This window comes from Monodelphis domestica, chromosome 2 (assembly GCF_027887165.1).
Source record: "Monodelphis domestica isolate mMonDom1 chromosome 2, mMonDom1.pri, whole genome shotgun sequence".
NCBI classification, from domain to species: domain Eukaryota; kingdom Metazoa; phylum Chordata; class Mammalia; order Didelphimorphia; family Didelphidae; genus Monodelphis; species Monodelphis domestica.
This window is the reverse complement of record NC_077228.1, coordinates 253,848,476-253,861,830: the sequence shown is the minus strand read 5'-3', so window position 1 is coordinate 253,861,830 and position 13,355 is coordinate 253,848,476.

The following is a 13,355-nucleotide window of genomic DNA, read 5'->3' as shown; positions in this document are numbered from 1 at the left end:
CTCTTTTCCATGCCACTCAACACCTCTGACTACTTCCTATGTATATACACACACCCATACATATACATACATATACATACACTATGTATATACACACAGAAATTGATTATTAATTCACAGTGCTCTTATTTTTATGTGAATTGGTTGGATTTAGAATGCATTCTATTGATATTGAATATCGATTAGAAATTCAACAAATGAATTGAGGACTCAAGATTATTGATCTCTGTTCAGCAATTAACACTGATGAGATAAACAATGTTTATGCTTATAAAACTGGCTTTTATATAGGTTAAATGACAGAATTTTTTATCTGTCCACACAAGACTATCAATGTGTTTGTTATGCTATGTTCCAAGTTCAGTTATAGATGGTGGAGATACAAAACAAAAGTAGGACAATCCCTACCTTTGAGGTAAAACTTGTCATAATAGATAGATGGATGAAAAAGGAAAAGAACAAATAGATTGCTTTTGTTGTTCAGTCATTCAATCGTGTCTGATTCTTCAGGACCCAGGTCATCAACTTCAGCAAAGTAGCAGTATATAAAGTAAATCCACATAAATCATCAGCATTTCTGTATATTACCAGTCCAGCAGGAAAAAAGATAATATGAGAAATTCAATTTTTTAAAAAACTACAGAAAAAATAAAATATTTGGAAATCTACCTGCCAAGTCACACAGAGGAACTATATCAACATAATTACAAAACACTCTTTATAGAAATAATGATAGATCAAAATAATTAGAGAAATATTAATTGCTTGTGGGTAGACTAAGCCAATATAATAAAAATAACAATTCTACCTAAATTAATTTACTTAGTGTCATACCAATCAAAGTTCAAAAGAATTGTTTTATCAACTTAGAAAAAAGTTACAAAATTCCTTTGGAAGAAAAAAGATCAAGAATCTCAAAGGAATTAATGGGGGGGGGGGGGAATGTGGATTGAACCAAATCTCACTCTGTACTACAAAATAATAATGATCAAGACAGCTCAATAGTAGTTAAGAAATATGTTGATGAGTGGAACAGATTAGGTATACAGTATAAAGAAGTAAATGAACACAATAGTCTAATGTTTGATCAACCCAAAGATTCTGCCCAACTATTAGAGCAAAAACTCACTCTTCAACAAAAAATGTTGAGAAAACTGAAAATCAGTTTGGCACAAACTGGGTATAAATCAGCATGTCATACTGCAGACCAAGGATGATGACCGTATAAACTAAATAGAAGCACAAGGAAGAAATCATTTGTCAGAACTAAATATAGGGGAAGAGTTCAGTACCAAACAAGAGGCAGAAAGTAACAAAATGTAAAATAGACAATTTTGATAATATAAAATCAAAAATCTTTTGCAAAAACAAAACCAATATAGCTAAAATCAGAAGATAAGCAAGTATAGAGGAAAAATACTTGCAGCAAGTTTTTCTGATAAAATTTTCATATCCAGTATATGAGGAAATGATTCAAATGTATAAGAACAAGAAACAAGGCATGGGCCACAACACTCAAAGAATCTTTCTTGAATAAATAGACAAAGGATATGAACTTTTTTTGATCAAATTGATCAAAGGAAAAAAATCCAAGCTATCAACTGCCATATGAAAAAAATGCTCCAAATAACTAATAATTAAATAAATATTAAAATAACTCTGAATTTTTAGATCACAACCATAAAATTGACCAAAAAAAAGGAAAACTATAATTGTTAGAGGGGCTGTGAGAAAACAGGAACATTAATGGAATGCTTTTGGAGCTTTGTTTTTTTCCATAATTCTGTAAGGCAATTTGAAACTATACCCAAATGTTACTAAACCATAGAAACCTTTTGACTCTATGATGCTACTACTAGGCTCTCACACCAGAAGGATCAGAAAAAGAGGGAAAGGATTTAAACCTATAAAAATATTTATAGTATAGCAATTCTTTTTGTAGCGGCAAAGAACTAGAAACTAGAAAGGGTCCTATCAATTAGACAATGGCTGGACAAATTACTATATGGACTGTTATTACACCATAAGACATTGTGAAAGGGACAGCTTCAGAGAAACCTAGAACATGTATGAATGTCTAATATAGATTGGAGAGAACCATTAGAACAACAATAAAAATATTGAAAATGCAAACAATTTTGAAATTCTTAAAAATTCTGATCAGTACAATGACCAGGATTCTAGATGAAGCCTACTTTTTGATAAAAAGGTGATGAACTCAAGATGTTGCGTAATTTTTAAGCACAGGAATGCAAATAAGAGAAGCAAAGTCTCCAAGCAAAAAAGAATAGGTTTATTGGGAGATAGCCAGTCTCACTCCTGGTCAAGCCCCCGACCATTGTGAGAAGATTTCTTTTATGCCCAAAAGAATCAGACAACTTATATACCAGTTTAAAAATAATTCAGAATAGTGATAAAAATAGAGAGATATGGATTAGTTAAAGTAATCAGGAAATACTTCTCATTGGTAGAAGTCACTTGATGATGACTTGAAAGTCACTTGATAGACAAAGGGGAAGTGGGGGAGCAGGGGGAGCAGGGGAGGCTGGACTAGTGATGCAAATAATAGGAGTAGGTGGTGTTGGGTGGTACCAGGCTTTGAACCCAGGGTCAGGTCTAATGACATATACTGGATAACAAGTTCAAGATCATAATTATTGCCAAAGGTGCATGATATAGCAATTTTAAGGCTAAGGCCTCAAACTGAGACCTACACTTACAATGATTACATATGCTAAAGCAGTTATTTACTTAATTCAAAATCTTAATACTTACACTAAAATAATTACGAATGGCCTACTAAAATCATCACTTATGCTAACATTATTTGACTGTTCTAGAATTACAATTATGATTAACTCAAAACTACTGCTAACATTAAAATCCAATCCTCATATGAGGGGGTAGGGAATTTTTCACTCCCAATGCAGAATAATCCATGCATTTTCATGCCTGACCATTGTGGGAATTTGTTTTGTTTGACTACTCATATTGGTTACAAAAATTTTGTTTTATTTTTTTCCAGTTTAGAAGGAAAGAAGATAGGAAGAAGAGGAGGGTTAGTAATAGAGTTTCCAAAATATAGAAAAGAAAGAAATCTGGGTCATTGAAACTTATTTTTTAAACCCTTTACTTCTGTCTTGGGATCAATACTGTGTATTGGTTCCAAGGCAAAAGAGTGGTAAGAGCTAGGCAATGGAGCTTAAGTGACTTGCCCAGGGTCACACAGCTAGGAAGTATCTGAGGCCATATTTGAATCCAGGACCTCCTATCTCTGGGTCTGGCTCTCAATCCACTGAGCCACCTAGCTGCCCCCTAATTGAAACATTTTTTTAAATGCATAGATGCTAACAGCAGGAAGGCCAGAAAATAAATACAGATAACCATAACAATTTTGAAAGTTACATTTTGAATTTATCATATATTTTATTTTACTTTTAAAACCTTACATTCCATCTTGGAATCAATACTATGTATTGGTTCCAAGGCAGAAAAGTGGTAAGAGCTAGGCAATTGCCTAGAGTCACACAGGACATGTCTAAGGCCACATTTGAACCCAAGACCTACCATCTCAAGGCTTGCTTCTCAATCCATTGAGCCACTGCCCCCTATTATATATTTTAAAAGAAAAGCAGGATGTACATAAAATAATTTTGCAGTTTCATTGAAATCCTATTTCTGCTCTACAAGGTGTCAACTTTGAAAACACAGAACCACTAAAGTAGTTAGAAAGAACAAGTCTTTAATCAGGACAAGAAATATGCTTGGCTTCCACACAGAATGAAGCACTTAATATCACACAGGGCCAAAGCTCTGGGACACTGGGAAAACATACCACAAAAGGAGATTTTCAGAAGAGTAATAGAACTTGAGGTCTTATATTCCTTTTGGGGGAATAAAGGACAGGAAAGTGTGATTGATTAGCTTTACAATGGACACAAGAAAATGAGGGGTCCAGGGCTAGATTATCAGAGAGAGGCTGATATTCTACAATGGATACAAAAGGATGATTCCAACCAGGCACTTGACTACCTGGGAGAGGTCTCTGATATTGTTATGGGATGCAGATGTGTACCCCTGGGGGTCGGGAAGGATACCTTTTGCAAGAATGCAAGACTCCAAAACTTAGCTTAAAAACAAAAAAAGAAATTTATTAATTTAGAAAGTAATGTTGAGAATGGCCAGGAGGATAGCAAGGTGGGACAGCAAGATGGGGAGCAGTTCCCTGGGAGGACAGCATGGATGGAAAGGCTGTCCTCCAGAGGACATCAGTTCTGGGGATTTTATACTTTTTACAACAGAGAGTGTTAGTCACTCTGGCATTTGATGGGGTGGATCTGCCTGGGGACATAAAGATTCCTTAACAAACAGATATCTTGAGATGTAACCTGATAGGATGGAGGTGTAGCCTGGAGGTGCATCTCTCTGTCCATAATAGTTTGCCTGAGTATCTGGGGGTACAATGCCCATGTCACTATGATGGGAGAAACTTCTAAAACAAAAAGGGTACTTAAGATCTGATTATATCTAGATTATATATATATATAGGCTGAGATCATTAGGTACTTTAAAATTTATTGTTCAGTTTGAGATAAGGTCAGGCTGGGACTTCCCTTAAAGAGACAGGGCAAAACTTGGGGGTTCCAAAAACACAGTTGACAAAGGCATTTGGAAATGTTTGTTTTATTTGGTATTTGTTAAGTTCAGAATAAAGAGAAAAGAATGAAAACATATTGCATGTAGTACTTACATTGCAATATATTTGTAGATGTGTAATATATACAAACTAAATGTAAGGTAATTTTTTGGGAGAAGGCACTAACATAGAGGGGTGGGGAAGGACAGGGCATAAAAATAAAAAAATTCAGAGCTGGAAACGAGGTTAGAGATCATCTTTTCTAGTTTCTTAATTTTTTAAAAGGTACAGTGACTTACCCAAAATCACAGCTAGTGAATGACAGAGACAAGATTTGAATCAGATCCTTTAACTCCCAATGTAGTGCTCTTTCCATGATACCACTTAACAACTTAGTGAGTTTGGTTGTGCAAGTTTGATTGTTTTCATTTTACATATGAGAAAACAAAAGATCTTAGAACTTAAAATGACTTGTCCACAGAAATGGTGTTAAATCTAGGACTTGAAATTAAATCTAATCAAGTCTGGTTTTTCACTCTTGGACACACACCCCAGGTTTTTTCTGGAGACTGAATGAGATTATAAAAACATAAATTTGTAACTAAGAGATACTATGTGAATGTAAATGATTATGCATCTTAATCTAAAGTAAAAATGAAAATTCTATACCCTGTGTAATTGAGTGAAATGTCAGTCAGCATGTACTAACTAATAAGTGCATTCTTTGTGCCAGGTATGATGCTAAGCACTGGAATATAAGTACAAGAGAAAAAAATCCCTGCCCTCAAAGAATTTATATTCTAATGTAAAAAGAAAATATATAAAAGGAAACTGAAAAGGGTACTCTGGGGTAGGTTTAAGGGTTTAGGAGAAGGTACCTAGCTAGAAGCATAATGGAGAAATCTCTATTGCAGCTTGGAGAAAAATTAAGAGATGGCTTGAAGTTCTCAGAAAAGTCCATCCAATCAGAGAAATGGGTTACAGGGTCAAGAGGGCACTTCCCAGGTGTTAATTCCAGGGCTGAAATGATCTTCCAGGATGAAGAGGTTTTGGTGAGAAATGAATGAAGAACAACTATTTATATGTTTTGGCACTTGAATATAATTATAAATCCCAGAGACATAATCCTGCTACATTCTACTTTGTGAAATAACATAGTATATCTGCCATGTGATTTAAATAAACAAATAAAACATTTGGTCTACATGGTAGGTCTTGCCAAATCTTTGCAATTTACAATGGGTCCTTTAGTATACAGAGATGATCAAGAAAAGGTGCAGCATCAGGAACAACAAAGCCATAATGAAGATGATGATATTGATACTCATTGATCAAGGTCATCTACAGTTAATTCATTTTTGTGCAGCCTGTTTCAGTGCCAGGATTCATGAGGAGAATCACCCTCTACTACTATCTACTTAGTTCCTTGGGATTAGTAGCCAGGGCCTCGCCTTCCCTGGAAGTCACATAAAAGGATGGGGAGTGGTTAAATAAGAAAGCATGGATAACTAAAGCTATTTTCAAAGATTGATTTACAGGTTGAAAATCAATTGAAAAATCCCCAGTTGAAAAATATTGATTTTAAAATATTAATGATTTTAGGTAATGCCTGAGGTCATCAATCTGTACTAGTCTCATTGTGTGGGAACATGATCACGAAAATTCACAGAGATGTGGTGGTGGTGGTAGTAGTCTCTCCGTAACCGAGGATGACGATTGTCTTTGTGCGTTTTGGGGCACAAAGACACTTGTGCATGAAGATTTAAGTGGAAAAGTCGATGCACAGAGACAGTCCCACTCTCTCGGCGTTGGAAGCCTGTGTCCATTGGCACGAAAAGTTGTTACACCTGGAGACTTCCTCAGCTGCATTGGACAGTCATGTTGTCTTTTGTGCTCCAACACGCCCTAAGCACTCCACAGTGCTTTGCTGCATCGCCCTCTCAGCCGTTGAACCTTCTTATTGGTTTCTTCTGTCTGTTCCGCTGAAACAGTCTTCACATGCTGGGTGAGCAAAGCCCTGGTTCACCAGGGGTCGACGACCCGATGGCTACCTTCACAAGGTTTAGCCGGCCTGTCGAAGCTGTTGCCCAGGGTGTGGCCGCTGCTGCATGCTAGCAGCTACTGGGAGCCACAAGTGAGAGTTGGGTGTCAGGTGAGGGTCAGAGGCTGGAGAGCTGCCCTAGGAGGGCACGACAAGCCCTCCATACCAAAGATATTACTCTTCCCTGAGCACCCCATACACCACAGAGATGTGGACAAAGCTTTTTGCACCTACCAGTGTATGAAAGAGTTAAAGAAAAAGACAATTCAGTTTATGTATCTAAAATATTTTAAAGAACAATAGTGATGTTTTCATCCCATCATCAGTATAGGCTTTCATAATCAGTCATTTTTTAATTTTTTAAATGTGGTTTTCTATTACTTTATAATAAACAGGAGAAGAATACTTTATCCTTTGCTATTATATTATGTTAATAATAGATTTTTAAAAACTAATTTTAAAAAATATTGTTATATGTTTCTAGTGAATGAGAACCAATTACCATAATTTACATGTAATTCTAACTTTTAATAGTGTGATTTTAAATACTGGGACTTTATGGGATTAATTATTCTTACTAATTTGGACCTACCATATATAGTAGAGAAAGGTACTGAAGGTAATACAATTGTCAGGGGATTGATATACAAGGTAACTAAAAGAGGAGCATACCAAAGACATGGAAAAACATATGAGACTTTATTGAAACCAAAAAAGGTGATTAAGAGAACATCACCTATGGATTCATATGCCTACTCTCCTATCTATACAAAATCTCTATGAGAATCATCTAAATACAAATTGAGGACATTCTCAATGAGGTTATTAGTAGGGGAAAAACAAGCTTTTGCAAGCAATATTCAATATTTGATCAATCTTTGCCATTTCACAATTGCCTGGAAGATGTAGAGATTATAAAATCCCATTTTATTTTTTATTTGTTGATTATGAAAAAGTATTGAACAATAGAAAAATGTTGCCTTATAGGCTCTTTTACAAGGTGTCTCCCTTATATTTGTCAACCTGGAAAAATACCCAGAAGCACCAAAGCAGTTACAAAAGAAGACAGGACAGTCAGGACAAGAGGCCCCTCCCATAATGTCTCTGATAATGCAGCACACCAGCAATTTATACCTTCCTTTGGTCACTTTTCTTTCCACATTTGTCCTAAATTCTCCTCCCTTTGTCCATACTCTTCTACTCTCTAGGGCTAATTGCCCCCAAGAATTTCATCTTCCTTCATCTCAAGGTGTAGTGAGATGTGAGAAACCTAGGCATCCCAAATTCTAAGGGACATGTGAGGAACTCCCTGTGCTTCTGACCTCAGGAATTCCATGCAACCAGAGCACATCAATAAGTGAACAAAGATGGCATGCATGTGTGATTTTTAAATTTCCTCCATCTTGTTTGGTCTAGCACCCAAGAATGTGCACACCCACACTACAGGGGCATGTGCTAGCTAATGACAAATCAGAAACAACTAACTGTCCCCCGGGCTGTACTAAGCCAAGCTTGAGCCACCATTGGCACGTGTGAGGTGCAGGAAGTGAGGCAGAGAAAAGCCTCTGGAGTTAGCTCACTTCCTGTGGACAGGGCTAGATGCCAGTTCGATTCTGGAGCTCGAGCTGGGAGGAGGCCTGCAGACAGCTTTCCTTCAAATCGATCACGTATTGAAAGGACTGACTCCCTTCCTTGCCTTGACCCTCCAAAGCCTAAAACTCCCTCTGGCTCTTCCAGAAGGTTGAGTTAACCTCTTCCTTCTCTCCCTCTTCCCTTCTCTCCCTCTAATAATTTCTTATTCCCGTTGTAATTAAATTACCATAAAACTCCATTCTGACTTGAGTGTTTCTTTTCTTTCTTTTTTTTTTAAACCCTTACTTTCTGTCTTGGAGTCAATACTGTGTATTGGCTCCAAGGCAGAAGAGTGGTAAGGGCTAGGCAATGGGGATCAAGTGACTTACCCAGGGTAACACAGCTGGGAAGTGTCTGAGGCCAGATTTGAACCTAGAACCTCCCATCTCTAGACATGACTCTCAATCCACTGAGCTACCCAGCTGCCCCCAGACTTGAGTATTTCGTTAGGATTTTCATAAGTGAAATCCTTGGCGACCAATAATTAATATAATCAGTCTTTAAAAGTAATTTCAAATATTACACATGTTCCATACCTTTGAGATCTGCATATCCCACTGATCTACAACATTTCAACCTCAGACACTCCCCCAGCCCCTACCAGTTTTTTCTAAACTCTTTGTATATCACATAGCCTTCTTTGTCTGCAAACAAATATAAAATCTTCTCTCATCCTCTTGGGAGAGGTCATCTCTATCTTGCCTCCCATCCATATTATCCTCTCTCCTAATAAATTTCTCCATTTTATAAGATTTAAGGTAAGCCTGTAATTCCTTGGGTGAGTCAGCCCATTCCATAGGACTTCCTCCCACAACAAAGATAGGATAAGTAGACTTTTCTAGCACCAAATCCCACAGAACACATGTAGTACAAGGTCCTATTTCCCTTCATAGACTATCTATCTTATGAGTATTCATCAGTGGAACCACCTCCCATCACCAAATCAAATCCTCTTTCCTTTCTTCTCCTTTTCATCTTCTTCACCCACATCCTTTCAGGCTCTTCTCTTTCTGGGACTGAGGGGTCATCTTCTCCTCATTCTTCATTTGGACCCCAGGACATTTTGAACTCCTGAATATCCTCTTGCTCCTCTCCCCCACTTTCATGTGCCCTTCTATATTGTAATATAATCTCACAAAAACCAAATATTAATTCAGATGTAGGCAGGGCACTGCCAGATTTTGTCCATAATTTTTCATGCCTCTTTTTACTAAAAAAATTACAAAACTACCAAAGTAGTTATACTAGTGTGTCTTTAATTGGTGCAAGGAAATTATAATTTAGACACACAGAGCTCTCACCAAAACACTGGAACTTCCCTATGAACAAAAGAAAAAGAAATGCTTATTTAGATTTATGGGAACAAGGGGGAGCAACATCCACATTATGGTTGAGTTCACAGAAGCTAGCATACCCAGTCACAGAAGTTTGGGAAAAACACAATGGCCAGGGGCTTAGGGAAATTGGGAAGGCACTTAAAGTTTGATTGCCTTCTTTAATTTAGTCTTGGGAAAGAGACTAAACCAATTTATAGTTAATTAAATCTTTCTTTCTTTTTTTGAGTTCTTTGTTTTATATGTTTAAGCTAGGATTTGCAGGGCTGCATCCTGAGCACAATTGCTGTTTATACACATACTACTCCCTCCAATGTATTCTGGTGGAAATATAATTTTTTTTGTATTATTCAAATTACCTTTCCTTTGTATTTGTATTTCTTTGTATTTTCTAATTATTTATGGAACTTGTTTTTGAGCTGAATTGTTAAATTTAACCAATATATGCCTAGGATTTTGAAGTTCGGGTCTTTTTTTTTTCTCCAGGGGATAAGCCGTGAATTCTTTTCATTGGAATTTCATTTCCATCTTAAGAAGTTTGGAGCTATTCACTTCTATTATTTCCTGCATCATGGTGTTAAGGTTTTTTATCCTGTCATGATCTTCCAGCAGCCATGATCCTTTGGTTTTCTATACATCCTATCTTCAATTCAATATGTTTTGCTTGCATAGTAAGCATATTTTCACTTAAACTTGTTGATTTTTTGCTTTTCTTGTCTGTCTTTAATTTCAACTTGTGTCAAGTGGAAGTTGAAGGAGATCTTGAAATAACAAGATATACTCTTTTTAGTCACTATTCAAAATGAGACCAAGGAAACCCATCTTTAAAATGGAATATATTTATTGGGAGAAAGAAAATGTGGAGCAATGTCTCACATCATGGGCCTGAAACAGTGTTCAATGATTTAGAGACACTCTTAACTTATAGGAAAATACAATAGACAAATTTTACACATTCAAGCCTTCCTGCAAATTAACATTTTTAAGAAAATGGTCAAGGTTTGGAGACAGGTTTTAATCCAGAAATAAAGGACAGGCATGTTAAACTGATTAGCTGTATAGTGGATACCAAGGGAGGAGGAGTTCAGTGTTGGTGAAGTGGGGCACTTCATAAAGCGAGTCTGGGCACCCAAAAAATTCAATTATTGGAACCATTATTTATTGATTAATAAAGAATCTACCAGCTGGGACAGACTTCCCTAGTGGAAGCTGCCTCAGACTAACATTATAGGATAGTTTATATAGGTTACAAGATATAAAGTTATTTCCTTTCACATACAGATTATTATTTGACAATCAAAGAAACCTTATCACAAACACAGGTATGCGCAGTCAGTGATGAGTGGACAATCCTCAGGTTATTCAGGGGTTGTTTACTTTCACATGTACTTAATCACTTATCCCTAGTTAGCTATATGTTACCTTGCATTCCATTCAGATCTCCTTGATATTCCTGAAGTTCCTTTTGTTTCCTGTCCTTCCTAATTCTCATCCTTAGGCTAATTATAATCTAGTCTGCAGCCTGCATAAGCTGGTTGACCTCCTGGGTGGGGGAGGAGAGTCTGTTTCCTAAAAAATGCAGGAAGGGATTGATCTGCTTTATCTACTTCAATTTTATTATCTTCTCTTATTGGGACTACTTCACTGGATTACCTGAGAGAGACTGATGTTTTACAGTGGATACAAGAGGATGATTCCAGCCATGGGCTTGACCACCTGTGAGAGAGGTCCGACACAATGGGAGAAACTCCCAAGACTATTCAGTCTAAGACCATGATGGCAAACCTATGGCATGCATCCTCCCACAACCCCCACCCTTGGCCAGCTGGGAAACTGGCCCCACCCCCAAAAACAGTGGGTGGGGAATTCTAGCCTCTTTCCACCTTTGCAGGGGCTGAGTGAAGTTGAGCTAGGCTCAGCCTTGGATGTAGCTGTGCCCCTCTGCCCCACCCCACTCAGCCTCTCCCCAAGCCCTCCAGCCCCAGAGCCAATCTTGGTGCAAATTCCCAAATGTTACAAATAAGACACAAGAGTTCAGTAAGATCAAAAAAGGGCCAGAAGAATCATATCAAGACTGCATCTAGATTTATATAAGTAGTTTCTAGGATTATTTAGGATACTGAGGCAGGAGACATCTTGGTGAAAACCCTGTCTTTTGGAAATGCCAATTAAACTAGTAAAATATTATAAGACCCCACAAATCTAAAATGTCCTGGACGATTATATAAATCTAACTCAGTGCATACGCAAAAGTGAAAAAGTTTCTTTAAACAACTGAGTTCAACCTACCATTAATCAAACTCATTAGTGAAAATTCAATTCAAAATTATTAAAACAATACAATTGGCTTACATTTCCAAATTAGATCTTTTAGATAGAGACTGAACCATGAGAAAATCATATGCTGAGAGCAAATCATCCATGCTGCCCCAGTTCAGAAGGAAGCAGTTTTGAGAAGCCAAAACCACCATCTACTTTCCCCAAAACTCATGGCCCTTTCTCTAAAAAGTTCAACTAAACAGTCCATCATAGTTTACTCATTAGAATACACACTTAAAAAATAAAAAAAAAATGGATTTACCAATATAGTCCAAAGGAACAAAAACATGAGAGTCAAGGCTATATTTTTGGGTCAAGTTTTGCATTTATTTGCATAGGAAATGAATACCTGCAACAGAGAACATTTTGGGAACAGCTGAATATGAAAAACTCAGATGACCACTCCAAAGACCCAAGTCACCGAAGCTTATGACTTGGAAACAAGCTAAAAGAACAGCTCATGTTAATACTAACCCCAGTCCAACTATTACTATTGTTGCTCAGCTACCTTGAAAAATGTAACTTATAATGATGTACAGTCTTGTATCAGAATACAATCAGAAAATCAGTTAGTTATTTCTGATTTCTCATTGACTAGCACATGCCCATGTAGTGTGGGTGTGCACAATTTTGGATGCTAGACCAAGGAAGATGGAGGAAATTTAAAAATCACACAGGGACAGCTCTACACCCTGTCTCAGCTCCAAAGAAGCTACAGAATGCTGAGACCATTGCCCTTTTTTCCTTAGATATTTGGAGAGGGGAGGGGATAGGACGGCAGGGGGCACTGAACCAGGAGGGGTTCCTCACTGCTGGTGCAAAGATATCCAGAACGGGCCTGAGATTCTGGCCCTCCTGGAGGCTGTGTGGTTCCTCTTTAGATGGTTGGGCCTGCCAAATGGCAGGACTCTCTTGCCAGAAGCAGTGGGGAGACAGTTAGCAAAAAGAATACATGACACCACACATAGGAGAGGCACAAAACTGAGTGATATGCTGGACAGAAGCTTTTTCTTTCATAATGTGCACCGAATCTGCAAAGACATCACTTCAAGATGTGAAACATGTGTGTGGGTTAATCAAAAGGGGGGACCAAAGGAACCACGGGGCACCAGGTTAAGAGGGCTGGAGCCAGGAGAATAGTGGGAGATAGACTTTACAGAAATCAAGCCAGGGAAATATGGGTACAGGTATCTTTTAGTCCTGGTAGACACTTTTTCAGCTTGGGTAGAAGCATATCCAACAAAACATGAAACTGCCTCAGTGGTAGTTAAGAAATTAATATCAGAAATCATTCCTAGGTTTGAACTCCCACTGGGAATAAGGTCAGATAATGGGCCTGCTTTGGTAGCTAGGGTGACTCAGCAATTGGAAGGAGACCCTGACAAAATTGGTC